Source organism: Aulostomus chinensis, chromosome 10 (assembly GCF_037954235.1).
Source record: "Aulostomus chinensis isolate RoL2024-O1b breed Wild chromosome 10, RoL_Achi_v1.0, whole genome shotgun sequence".
In the NCBI taxonomy this organism is placed as follows: Eukaryota; Metazoa; Chordata; class Actinopteri; order Syngnathiformes; family Aulostomidae; genus Aulostomus; species Aulostomus chinensis.
This window is the reverse complement of record NC_141329.1, coordinates 11,334,444-11,349,207: the sequence shown is the minus strand read 5'-3', so window position 1 is coordinate 11,349,207 and position 14,764 is coordinate 11,334,444. Positions and strand designations below refer to the sequence as shown.

The window sequence follows — 14,764 nt, the reverse complement described above, 5'->3', positions numbered from 1 at the left end:
ACAGGTTTATTATTACTGTGGAGGTGAGCTGAGCACACTAAACACATGAAACTAGTTTCGCAAATACATTATTATTATCGTTATTAGATTCGAGTAGTATTTTTATTTCTTTTTTGTGTGTCCAGTGCTCTGTTTTTTTGTTCTGCCACGGTCACAATTTGGGCAAAACGCTGAATTTGAGCTGAAAATAGTGTCTATTTTAAATTATTATTAAATCTGCAGAAATATCCTTTATTCATGTGTTAGTTTGCAATTAAAATATGCAATTAAAATATGCAACAATATATAAAGATAGCAATTATAAATAGCAGGACTTAAGGTGATATCTCCAAATTGCTAAAACACAGGTCAAATACAAAGATATTTAATTCACTATTGAATATCAAAGTATAAAAGAAATAAAATAAAACTGGAAGCAAAATATCCACCCTTTATTTTCTATTGGCAGACTTATTTATTAGCCACATAGTTTCAGTTTTATTTTACATATTTCTTGCTGACCGTTTGACTTTGAAATGACTTTCGAAATGTCACTCATAAGTAAATACTTTCTCTTCGTTTTATTTTTTCAGTATTACTTCCTCCCCCTGCAGCCTCATCATTAGTAAGCAACACTCGAATGTGTTTACAGTATTCTGCCTGTTGTCGTCATCTCTGACATACCAGAAATACTGGAACGGAACCTCTCACACGAGAACAATGTTTCCCCCATTATCCCATTTTCAATTCTTATCACAGCCTTCCAGTATTGTTATGGAGTTCAGAGAATTGAATTACATATAATATTATATTCTTACTGTTTTAGTAATGATTTTAGTCCCTTAGTTTTTAATGAAGCTGGGTGATAAGAGGCCCATTTTTATGTGTTTTTTTTTTTCTCGGGTTATCATCCGAAAGATTCTTTCCTGAACGAGAATTTTATTATCGAAACAACGTTTTTGCCATCATAGTAGTTCAGAACTTGTGTACACGACACAGTAATATAACTTATAAATTGCTTATTTTAAAATAGATATCTACATATAAACTTAAATGAAAAAAGTTGTTTATCTTAGATATGTAATTGTAATTTGACTTAAACATCTTCTTGCTTTGTACACCACATGATTTTTTTTTTTAAATTTTAACTCATGATTTCTTTTCGACATGATTTCAGCACATATCTATTTACTTTCTGAATAATTAACAAATTCAGATTCATTCCATAACTGAGGAACTTTTAAAAAACTAGCGTGCAGAAATGAAAAGGGAACTCAATAGATATCAAAATAATCTAAAATAGAGAGTTCCTTTTTTTTTTTTTTTTGGAGTAATAGTTTAAAGATTGATAAGCCATGGAACCCTGTCTATTCAATGATGGCACTGAAGTAGAGCTTGATATAATAATAGAAAGTCAGTAAACCTCTTCTGCTTTCTTTTTTTAAATTTGTCTCTACAATCACCAATTTAATGGACAGAAGCTAAATCTTGGATTTGCCTGACTTAAAGGAGCCACTGTTGTGTCTGCTGATATCCATGCAAACCATGTTTCTGTATTTTAATACAATATGCAGACATCCTCCAGAACATTTCTTCCTCATTATGTTATTAGTGAGTGAACAGAATCAATTTTGTGCATTGGTGCGTCATCAGAAATCCTTTAGAAGCTTTGTTACATGTCTCTGTTGGGCTGGTTACATCACAACCAAGAGGACTTCATTTATTTAAACATCAGGCTGACTTCTCTTTTCCTGGGAGACAGGGTTCCCATGCATTTCTCCCCGGGTCCCACCCTTGATGGCCCATCTGAGGCTCCATGATCCATCACACAGCAGGCGGCCATGTTTTCTGAAAGGGCCGTGAACTTGTTACCTCCCTCAGCCCGCCTGCCTGAATGTCAAACCCATTTTTCTTCTCTTGTGTCCCCTTTCTCTGGTCTTCCCCTTCCCAGGATCGTGGCTGTATTGAAATAATTGGGCTGCTTTCAGTGTGGCCAGGTTGCCAGTGCAGCTTTTGAATAAAGATATCAAGTCTGGTGCCATGATTTTCCTCTGACCTCCCTTTCAGACTTCCTTCCTTCGCCTCTGCCTGCCTCCCTCCGAGGTCGTGACGGGTCATCATCATGACTCCAACCACTCATTACAATGACACTACATCCATGGTACATTATCTACAGTGGGTCAGCTGGCCTGGAGCTCTGTCTATAGACCATTCTTTCCCCCCTCTGTTGTCTTGAATCCCTGGATCCAGCCTGTTCGACATGGCACACATTCAAAATGGCAACCTCAAGGGGCTTTTATTCCTCCAGCAGAATTCAATCACTTTTCTCTCTCCTCTCTGCTGAGTTATTCAGAGTTTAATGAGGGAGGGAAGATAAAGGAAAGCTTATGGTTTCCTGGATGATGGAGAGGCTGCCTTTTTGTTTCTGCTGGAGGAGCCACATAGTGAGCGTTCATGTGAAATGAGTTTTTTCTTTTTTTTAACCAAAGGGAAAGGTGATTGAGATGTCTGAGAAAGCGCCATGGAGTCTAGAAGAGCAAGGGGGTCATTAAAGTGTCACAGAAGCTGCCACTCTTCAGATATTCCTCTGCGTTTTAGATAGAGAAGAGCTTGCAGAGGGAAATTAAACAAGGGGTTTTTCGGGAGGTATAATCTCCTCCAAGGTGTATTATGATCATTAAACATTAGTGCACTGATGACACCAAAGGCATCACATAGTTACGTGGTTCTCCACACCTCCAGTGCTATGCAACATTTTAATGACTGCCCAGGATTATTCCGTTACATAACCAAAAGTGTGGGAGTTTCGGTGACGCTTCTTACATTGTGGGAGGGCAGAGAACCGGACTAGAGGAAGCGCAGAGTTGACGCTGGATGATGGGGGCCTTTGTAAAGTTCAGTGCAGGTCAAAGTCCATACTATATATCAGCTGTCCCAGAGTGTGTTTGGGTTATTGGCTGCATGGGCGTCAGCAGCGACGCAAGATCCTCCGCTGTGACATCAGAAAGGATACTCTGAGAGGAGAGGTAGAAGGGTTCAGCTGGCTTACATGCTCCGTACCTTTCTCTCTCTCTCTCTCTCTCTCTCTCTCGCTCTCTCTCTCGCTCTCTCTCTCTCTCTCTCTCTCTCTCACTCTCTCTCTCTCCCTCCTTCTGTCATGTGCACACACAAAACACGACCCTGTCTCAGAGGTCAGTGTTGGTCTCTCTCTCAGATCTGTTTGTCTCTCGTCCCCTCGAGCAGTTGTACCAGACAGATGCGGTGGACAGGCAGTTCCAAGAAAAACAAAAGGACACTTTCGCAGAAAATCCAGAGAGTTTCAGTAAATCCTTAAAGAGATGTTGACAGGTGAGGCAGGTTTTTGGGTGCATGGATTAATACACCTCATCATTTCTTTAGAAACTGTAATATCTAGATATTGGTGAAATGTTCAGTTAAGAATCTAAGGACATGTCCTTTTTGTATCGTCTTTGTATTTATCAAATCAACCAGAGAAAAACACAAACAAAAAAAAAACATATGAGCCAGAGGCAGCTTGTCTATATAAATTTATATTTAAATTCATGAAAAATGAAAAAACTGTGCCAAACTGTGTGTGTCTGTCACATTTAACGATAGATTTTTGCCTGTGTTGTCACATAACACACTGACAAGTAAAATGTAAAACAGCGGCTGCTAGTGGTCAGACTGCCCACATGAGGAGACACCTCGTGTTGGAATCTTATGCGGCTCAGGTTCTGAAAGCACAGTTTCACAGGTTTGAATCAAATATTTACATTCATGAGCCGCGTTTATGTAAAGATGTTTCAGAGCAGGTCTAAAAAAAGGATCTGCATCACTACTGACAGTCTGCTGCTCCCTGTTAGCGCTATGGTAATGCTAGGTTACTGTACACATTCAAAGGAGATTATTTCATCAAAAGTTCTGAAATGTTATGTCGGCCTAGTTTATTCGAAATTCAGGTTGATGGACCATTATGAGCTTGTACGGGGCAAATAATGCTAATAATGATTAGATTATTGAAAAAAATAACGTTGAGATATTGATATGTAAATAAAGAGCTGTGAGTAACCAATGGTGGGCAGCACTTCGCCTCAGCCGCGTCCGCCTGCTGGAAAATAAAAGAAGACCGTGCATTATTGAAAATGCTCAGCGGTTATGATGGAGGCAATGCGATGCCCTGTTGGTACTTTACTGTATAAATGTGGACTGAGATGAAATGCATTTGGTTCATATTTCTGATTGTTACAGCCATCATTGCCCATAAACAGTGAAACCAGTCCGAATGCATGGAAAATTATTCTTTTTTTTTTAACTTCTTAGATGTTTCTATGAATACATTCCCACATGTATCGAAATCTATTTGAATTTATTTATCTTAAATGATTGTTATGGCAGAAAATGATTTATGTGATTAATTTCAATTCATTTTAAAACATGATACAGAACACGTTATTGATTTTTTTTTTTTTTTTTGAATAGGAAAACAATGGTATACAGTTACAGATTACTTGAAACTACAACATCCAAATAGCCATTAGAATGAGTAAAAACCTAACATTTTCAGGAGGGAAGGTGTATTGATGAGTGTATGTTTGGCTTAGATGAAAACCCTAGTATATCCAAATATTGTTATTATCAGATTCATCAGAAGTGCCCAAATTACGGTTGCTTGTTTTCCCAAAGAAAGAGGGAGGGAGTTGGCCTGAAGCCCTTCTCCCTCGCTTTTTGGGTCAAAAAATGTAGCATTTAGAAACATTTGTGGAGCCCAGATGAGTGACAATTATATCAAATAATTCCATCAGATTATTCATCTAGCAAAAGTGCTGAATTGATCAATAATAGACCTTTACATACGTGATAAAAATGTGTCTTATAATAAATATTTTTTCACCCGTACATTGGCTTTTCACTTAATGGGCATCCATTTGCTGCAGTAAAATACTAATGGAGCAGAGCTTTCATAAATGGACATTTTTATAATTGTAAAGCTCTTCTGCCTTTTGAGAAAAACACCACAGGCTTAGTAATTTTCTTCAATCTTGTTACAGCATTTTCAGATAAATGCACATTTTTCCTCTGCATACGTTTTATGAAGTCTTCAATATGAGATGTTACTTCTTTAAATAACATCCAGCTAAAACAAGTAATGATACCACAGAAACAGCAAGTGTGAAAGGGTCACTGACAACACTTTTTCTTATTTTTATTTGTTACACTCCCATCTGGGTCTCCCCTAGACATCCTGATCGCAAAAAAAGAAAAGACTAAGAAGCAAGAAATTGTTTTTGTAATGATTTAATTTGACTGAGCTGATCATACCTCTCTGAGAGTGTTTTCAAGAGTGCAGATGACACTCAGATGGAAATTATTATTTGACTGTTTTTTTCTATCTGGTCTTCTTGTTATGTTATCCAAAAACAAAACCAAAATGCAATGTAAAGAAGAACAGCCCTGGAACTTAAAATGCTGCAGTTATATAGAAATATCAGATCGTTCCTTTAAATGTTATTTTTTATGAGCTGCTGAGCTCACGCGTCACACTGACGCTGTGTGTGGGTGGTTGTGGTGGGTGTGTGTTTTAGCGACTCCTGCCTGTCCCTCTTTTTTAACTCTCTTCTTTTCTGTCTGCGATTTGCTGCCCTCCCCTTTTTTCATACCCCTCCTCTTTCTCTCGGCGGGGGTGAGAGTCGCAGGTTGACAGCCTCGCAGGTCTCCTCATTACGCTGCGTCTGAGCCAACTGAGATTTATAGAGATGATAAAAGCAGCCTGGAGGGCAATAATGACCACAGGCTCTGATGCAGGAAGAAGAGGGCGGGAGCTGTGTGTCTGGCCGCTCGCTCCGTGCTGCCTCGGATCCCTCACTCATTTCGACCTCAGTGACTATAATTTTTTTTTACCAGATCAACAACAAAGAAACTTAATTTCATTGTCTCCTCCTGAATGAATGATTTTATATTCAGAAATGTATTTCATAGATAAATCTTGAAATTTCTCCGTTGCCCAGCATCCTATGTGGCACAGAGTGTGTAAGTCATCAACGAGAGACTAGCTTCCAAATTGTTGTATTCTAATCATATTTTCTAATTTTCTTTTCATATTTCTATGAGCTGTGCCATGAAATTTATTTCGGATATATAGAAAAAATGACAGGGAAATAGAATTTAGAGAATGAACAGAATCAATCTTATCTCATGGTCTCCCCAGTAGGTCGAATAACAAATGAAGGAATATTTTTAATACGAGTGGTGTCCCATCCCTTCTGTTGAATTTCAGAGACTTGCATAATGTGCCAAACACACTGATGCTGTTGTGGCAGCTCGTGGTCCCACAGCAACCTAAAAGGCATGTTTGAGTGTTAGTTTTACTGTAGAGGGGACGGAATATTTCAACCAGACCTTTGAATTAGCATTTTGACTGCTCAGTAGCAGACGTGTTGATGTCACGAATGTATTTGTCCCCTGGCATTACTTCTTGGTGACACCAGAAGTACGAAAAGGCTGGCCATATTTTTTTTAGCTTGAAGTTAATGGAAAGCAACCACTAATGCCGGAATATTTGTTTACAAACACTGAAGCACATCGTCCTGTGTATTCCATGTCTTTTTTAAGCAGCAATATGCTCAGTAATTCCAAAACACTTAAAACAAACCATAAGAGTTACAGTAGGGCACACCATCGTGAACCAGCATGCTTACACTGATCCGAGAGTGCTGTAGTTCATTAGTTTTTGTCTCAAATCAAAGTGTTTGTTGATTTTTTTAGGATATGGCTGGATAATCAACTCTTGGATTATGCTGGACAATGTGTTTCAGAGTTATTTTGAACAGATTTTGGACAGTTTTGCTCGTCGTTAGTAGTTGGTTGTCATTAGCTGCATGGTGAAATATTTGGCTGGCTTCCTTTTGAAATTTAAATTTGCAAACAAAAAAAAAAAGAACAAAATCCTTGTGAGATCAAGACACCTAACTGTAAGTGAAAGGCAAATTACACGTTTTTTGGGGAAGTATCACCTTAGGGTGTTTGATACCGCAGTGTTTTCTTGTTCTTCCTGGGTGTGTCTGTTTCTATTCACTGCCCAGCTGATTGTTTCTGTCTCTTCTCACTGATATCCTAAACTCAGCAGCCTCCCAACTTCAATCGCGTCTTCGTTTCAGCTCTTCCAAATTCCATTTGAGGCTGCACAAAATATTTCTGAATTGTCGAGGCTTGAGGTCGGACGCAAGGAGCAATGGCTCTCTAAATTAATCATGGGTGGGTTTTGGAAATGCCACCTTTATTTAGGTTGCATTTTTGATGAGTATGAGGAATGAATCATTTTCTGCAGAGTAAACAACTTGTTTCTTTCTTGTCCTCAGAATGTTTTTCACAGCTTAATTCTTAATTCCCTTTTTCCTCTAGAGAATGATAATGTTGCACATGACCACACCTTTTTTTGCTTAGTAAGACCAGCACCCATGGGCACAATGATGGACCCAAATACATTTGCAGAACTCTGATATTTGTTAGGTTGTATCTCACATCAGCTTTGTGCAAAAGCATGTCACGAACTTCAAAGAACTGAGGAAAGCAGGAAGAGACATTGAGAAAGAAACAAAACGGTTCTAATTTTAGCCATATTGTGTGTTTTGGAGGTCCTCAGCAGTGAATGCATTTACAAACACTGCTGTACTATTGCTGGTGTATTCTTGGATCAAATGATGGGCTGTCTCATTGCATTTTTGAATACGAGCCCATGACTAACTCACTATAGGTAGAGAGTCTCGCATTGAACGAAGACGTTGATTACGATCATCTCAGCTAATATCTTGTTTGTGCAGCTTGATTATATTTGAGTCGTAACACATGATAGAACAGAATGAAGCAGAAACATGATTGACAGACACTGAGGCAGTATGAGCAGTCCAATGTCACTGACCCACATAAAGGTGCTGATACTCAGAGACACTGGCGTGTTATGAGCTTTGGGTGAGAAATACTTGAAATTCTCAGTGTCAGGGTTAAAGGGTAGCTAAAGTATCCTCTCCAGGTGACCCTCCGGATGACATCTGTACATGCATGTTTGCATCATTAAGGGAAAAATCTACTCTCAACAAGCATGAAAGGTAAATGAGTGCTTTGAAAATGAGCCATTTTGCCTCGACTGGTCCGTTCCTGTCTGTCACTCTTTGCTCCCAGTTCCATTTTGTGGTCCATTCATATGGTAATAGAGGTCAGGAGATGAGGGGGTTCTCACGTTCAATGTGAAACTTGGCTCTTTGTTTAGCCACGGCTCAAGCTGCTACGACAGAGGCCAGAGGTGAAATTGAATTCAGCTGAAATTCCCCAGTGAGTCTGGCCTCGGTCTGGCCTGTGCTCAGAGGGCTGGCCTGGCCTCGGTGGAGTGTATGAGTCTGGGGGTGTTGGAGAACCTTGGCTGTGTAAACCTGAAGCTGAGCCAGGCCTGAGAGGAATTATACCACCTCTAGTTTGTAATAAAGGTTTTGATCTCGTTGGCTAGAATCAACTTGGGGAGATTTACAGATAGCTAGTGGATAGTTGTTTGTTATTGAATGTGTGTCATTTACGTAGCAACTCTGCAATTTGAAGTGATCAAAAAGTTTATATATATATATATGTGTATATATATATATATATATATATATATATATATATATATATCAATTAAAGTTATGATGGCAAATGAAATGTGATAATATGATCATGATTAGATTATAGGTATGTGACAGCTATTTTGACCTGTAATCACAGCTGTGACTCATGACATTATTTAGAGGTCACTGGTATTGTACTTGCTGGAAAGGCAGGTAGAACGAGACTGTAATGCATGTATTCAGCTATAATTTGTCAAATGGATAGTGGCACAAACATGAGCGTGGTTGAAGACAGCTGGTTCAAGTGTGAGCGTGCCTTAATACTTATGTCATCAATGAACCTTTTGATAGAAGAGGCAAGTCTAATCATCTTATTTGTGTAGCACCTTTCTTTGGAAAAATTGGAGCTCAAATTGCTTTGCAAACCAAGAGAGAACAGTAAAAACATGTTAGAGAATATTGAGAAGAGAATAAAACCACAATGCATATCATAAGATGAGAAATGAAATTAAAATATAATCATTAAAGTGAGCATTAAAAAAATGCAGCAAAGAGCAAATGCAAAGCTCAGTAAAGGATAAGTGAAGAAATTGGTTCTAAGCTTTTCTTTTGAAAATATCTTCCCTGGTGTCTACAGGTATTGTGTTCCACTGTTTGGGGTGTAATTTACAAATGTAGCATCAGCGAAAATGGGCAGTTTAATGACACTGCTTTACTGTCAGTGTGTTAGCCTGATAGCAGTGTTGATACAGGAAAAATGACATGGATACCTGAACGGCGTGAGAGTTTTTATACACATGCAAACTGCCTGTCAGACTTCAGGTGTGTGCTGAATAACTTTGAAGAGACAACGATGGAGGGCTTTTCAAATCTTTATTTTTTATCTTTATTTTTATTTTTCTCATTTATTTTTAATGCAACAAACCTGATGGTATGATATGTGGCTCTTTAATCTGTAACGTAGAACACTGAAAGAATTTCGCTCTCCATTTAAATGTTCTCCCCTTCATAGCAACGCACTGACCATTTACTGCTTCACTTTGTTTCTGAAATTGTTTTAAAATTTCAGAAATTATAAACTTCTGATTAGACAAACACAGGATTGAAAATTACAGCTTGAAAGCCTTGTCAGTCCTGAGCTAGACCCTCCCTCCCCTTCAGCTCGGCCCAGTGCGACCTGCAATCCCCTCATGCCCTGCAATCAAGGGCAATTTTCACAAATTATGTCATAATTATATCTCTCTATTCATATACAGTTTGTTATTCTTTTCACCCATGTCTGAAAAAGACAAATTACATGTGAAATCTCAAGCGGAGTAATTGTGCTGCTGTAATCAGATACTGAAGGTTGCGGCTAGATGACTTGTAAGTCATTTTGGGAATGACCTTGTTAACGTAGTGGTGAATTTTTATGAATAGACTGCATTCACTGTGTGGGTAACCTTGAGATGCAATGAAAGCATTTTGTCTTCAGCCCTTTCCCTCTGTCAAAAAACATTTTCATGTCCATTGGGCCTTCCTACAAGCATGAGTCCGAGCTGGATTTGTCCCATTTATCAAAGATGTGAATAACACAAACATCCTGTCAATACAGGAAGTGGGTTTTAGTTAGAGTACACTGATTATGCATCAGTATAGGAGGTTAATTTTTGGGGGCTTAAAGCAAGAAATCACCCAAAACTCGACTCTGCCTTCCAAGTACTCACAAACAATATTTTCCCTACTGCATCGCTTCTTTGTGACTCCAAAATTCAGAAACAGCCAGCCACATTTTTTTTTGCTTGAAGCTAATGAAGACAGAATTCTAACAACAGTAAAATTGCCCAAAAATGACAGTTTAGAAACTTTCAAGTGCATCATCATCTTCTTTATCAAGTAATATGCTTGGTAATCCACAAACACTTTGATTTGCGCTTTGTGGATTTACTTTGCGTTCAAATGGATAAAGAAGATGTGGATTCAACAAGATGATGTACTGGAGAGGTTTAACTGGTAGTTTCTGCGGACTTTTACTGTTGCCTTTGCTAATGTTAGCCGTAAGTTGGAAGTGGCGTCAAGCTAAATGTGTCGTCGACTTTTACTGCATTCTTGAGACACAAAGGGGGATGCATTTGGCAAAAATGTCTTTGTGAGCTCAAGACACCTATTTCAGAGCATAAAAGAAAAACAAACAAACCCTACTTTTCAGGTGAGGTACTTTGCTTTAACAGAAATTAACCCCAGATAAGTGTTAGTGTCAGTCCTTGTGTGAGGTGTCCTTGTTTTATAAATGTCCCTCTACTCAAGAATGCCACATTTTTTTGTTCAGTGTTTCAGGAAAGACAAAGAAATGAAAGGTGCTATTTTTCACACTGCTTTCAACATCCACCCACAGGGCCAATTCAGGGAAAGAAGAGGCCGCTATTTCCAGCTAACCTAATGTTGTAGAAGGCCTAAGAGAAATAAATATACTCTCAAAGTAATTATAAAAGACATAAGCATGTTTTAAAATTCATATGTGCCTTGCATTATACAGTAATTCTATCATATTTAAAGGGCAGAATCCATTACTCAAAGCATATTACAGTGACACACAAGTAATGTGCACAAACAAAAGATCTGTTTACTGCAGAAGCCTGGTTTTTCTATAGGTGGAGCCGTTGTTACCTGCCATTTTATTTGCACTCTTGTAGTGTAAGGGGAGTATGGAAGCAATTACAGGGCGGTTACACTTGGCTCCTCCTGGAAAGAAAAGTAAAACAGCAGTATTGTTAAGTCTGATTTAACTACCCCAAATCCCAAAGTTAGAGTGGATGGAGGGTGGTGCTGCCTGGGGAGCCATCCTGCTTTTTGCCTGGGGAGGCAAACCTGTAGGTTTGCCAGCTCTGGGCTTTGCAGTTTTGGTTTGCATTATTGTTTAAACCTTATTTTATTGAATTTTAAAAGTAGCAGCTGAGGCCAATTTACACATCCAGCAGAGGTTTCAGGACATGATGGATCGCCATGAACAATAATAACTTTGGGCAATTATAGTAGAAAGGGTTTCGTAAACCACATGACCATCCGACAAACTTGCAAGTACTTGAACAGTACCCTACTGACACAGCACATTCGGAAGCTTTGTGATATGCATATTGTGCAGTAAATATATGGTGGTGTCCTCACGGACAGATGTTCATCATATAAAACTTAAGGCAAAAATGCAGATGTTCTTGAGAAAGAGGGTGCAAAATCATCCTATGGAAGAAGACATCTTCAGAGACTCTTTTGCATGGAGGAGGATGTAAAGAAAAGCTGAAGATTTGGTTGAAAAAATCATGGTTAGTTGTGATAATTGTAAGAACACACACTTTCATTGGGGTGGCACGGTGGTGCAGTGGTCAGCACTGTTGCCTCACAGCAAGAAGGTTCCAGGTTCAAGTCCCGGCTCGGGCATGGGATCTTTCTGTGTGGAGTCTGCATGTTCTCCCTGTTCCTGTGTGGGTTCTCTCTGGTACTCCAGCTTCCTCCCACAGTCCAAAGACATCAAGAGGGGACGAGGCTGATTGATACTCTAAATTGACTGGAGGTGTGACTGTGAGTGTGAATGGTTGTCTGTCTCTATGTGTTGGTCCTGTGATGGACTGGTGACCTGTCCAGGGTGAACCCCGCCTCTCACCTGAAGGCTGCTGGGATAGGCTCCACCCCCCCCCCCCCCACACACACACACAACCCTTAACAGGATAAGTGGAAGACAATGGATGGATGGATGGATGGACCAGTGTTTTCATTTGGAACTCAGTGCCTTCCTCTGTAAGTCCAGTCTCCCTGCGTGAGTAATAGTAATTACTAACCCTTTAATCAAACTCCACTTCGAACAATATCTGTTGAATTCTTGAAGCTTTATGAAATCTGAAGTCTTCCAATAGCCCTTACAGTAAATTACATGGAGTAAAAAAAAAAAAAGATTCCCAGGTCTTCATGGTCAATGAAATTCATCAGTACATCACGTAACAAATAAAAATAACAAAATTAACCAAAATGGACTACAAACCAGATGGGGCAACATGGCTCAGAGGTAGAGTGGCTGTCTAGCTACCGAAGTGTGGCTGGTTCAATCCTCACTTCCCCTGGTGACCATGTCCAAGTATCCTTGACCAATATACTGAACCCCTAATTGCTCCTGATAGGCCTGCAATGGACTGGCGACCCATCCAGGGTGAACCCCGCCTCTCACCCAATGCCAGCTGGGATAGGCTCCAGCCCCCACCCCCGCAACCCTTAACGGATAAGTGGTATAGATATAGAATAGGTGGATGGATGGAATACAAAACCAAGTATGCATAATTCCACTCAGTTTTTATGATATTTAATCCTGTTCATAACTGAACAGGATTAAAGCGGAACATCCATTTCCTGTACCGCTTATCCATTAAGGGTCAGGGGTGGGGGACTGGAGCCTATCCCAGCTGGCATTGGGTGAGAGGTGAGGGTCACACTGGACGAGCCGCAAGTCTGTCGCAGGGCCGTCAGGAGCAATTAGGGGTTCAGTATCTTGCTCAAGGATACTTAATCATGGTCATCGGGGGAAGTGAGGATCGAACCAGCGACCCTACGGCCGCTCTACCTTGAGCTACGCTGCCCCCATATAATATTATTTAATCAATATTGTTACCGAAAGAGCCTGAAAGCACCATGCCCAGAATGTAATTCTGAAGCTATGGTCCAAACCCATCCAGGGTGCCCCCCATAGAGAATTCAGTTTTACCAATATGGAACTCAAGTTATTTCCTCAACTGTAATGAGGTTCTGTATATGGGCAAGGATGTGTGATGGGCGCGTATCTGATGTTTAGAAGAATGTTTCCTGCTGACTGAACCTGTGATGAAAGGTGTGACAGCACCAGAGCAGAAGCGTGGCACCAAGCTGATGGAGCGAGATGGATTTATTTACTTTTTTTATTTTTTTTTTTTTCTGGCTGTTTCTCCTTGAGTACTGGCTCTTGGCCAAGCACCACAGACACATGTTTATTTTGTCATGAGGCATGTGAGAAGTGCACATGATTTGGAATGTATGTTCTTTATGTGCACTGCGACTCCTCATCCCCTCCAGGCAACAGCCCTTCATTCAGCAGCAGAACAGTTTTGTAACCTAAAATATCTTTCCTTGTATTTGAATTTTTATTTGACCACACCGCATTTTATCCATTTTATTCCTTTAGCAAACCCCAAGGGGAATATTTAATATTTATTATCTATATAAACTTTTGAGAGTGTAATGATTAAAGTTAGCCAACTGTAAGTAATGTCAGCATTACAGTGGGAAGCTGGTCATGGTTGGCACTTGCACCAGAGCAGAGGGAAATAATTTAAGGGCCAGTGAATAAAGATTTTTCAGGCTATTTGATGTACTTGGGATCTAATGCATACCACTTCACTACAGAGGCTGCTAACTCTATTTAGCTGCATCAAGTAGGACTGGATGCCATGGAATATAACATGAGCTGTATTTTCAAGTATATATGTATATATGTATGTATGTGTAGATATATATATATTTTTTTATTTCAAATTAAGAGACAATACCCTGTAATAACGAGATGATTAACTTATTATCTCTACATAACAGGACAATTAACCTCATGAGATAAAAGCTGTTTTCTCTAGAAACTGGGATAAAATAAAAAATTGAAAATGACCATCTTATCCTATCTGAACCTGTTTGGGTCCCTTTTTTTATTATTATGGATTCATTGTTATGGATTTATACAGCTTGAGGTACTCAACAGTTGGTAAATAAGAGCAACCTGTTGATTTGACATGCTAAATTTTGAATTAGCAACCACCTCTGAGTATTGCAGGTTTGGATTCCCAGTGATGTGGATTTGATGAAAGTGAAATGAAAGTGACTGGAGACATGGCATTACTCTTGATCAACAGAACATTAGGGTTATACCCCATTCCGACAACACACAGCCGCATACATGCTAGTTTCTCACAGCAGAAAACCCACTTTAAAGAGCGCATCATTACCGTTTCCGTTGTGAGTTGGCCCTCTATTTTTATTTTCTACAGTGTCAAGATCAATGTCATGAACACAGTCCTTGCATCGCGTAGTGAAAGGCGTCAAAAGTACAGAATATGCTACATGCTATTGGGGAGCTTGTACTTTGAAATGCAGTTTGACTCAGAAATGAACAACATAACCCAGAGGAGGAGCTGAAGTTTATTTCC

General features: G+C 39.5%; 1 protein-coding gene across 5 annotated transcripts in view; it reads left to right on the top strand.

Annotated features, from left to right (window-relative positions):
* The window catches only part of LOC147254400 (uncharacterized), a 104,638-nt gene that overhangs the window by 6,715 nt on the left and 83,159 nt on the right, over positions 1-14,764 (top strand). The window lies entirely within an intron of this gene.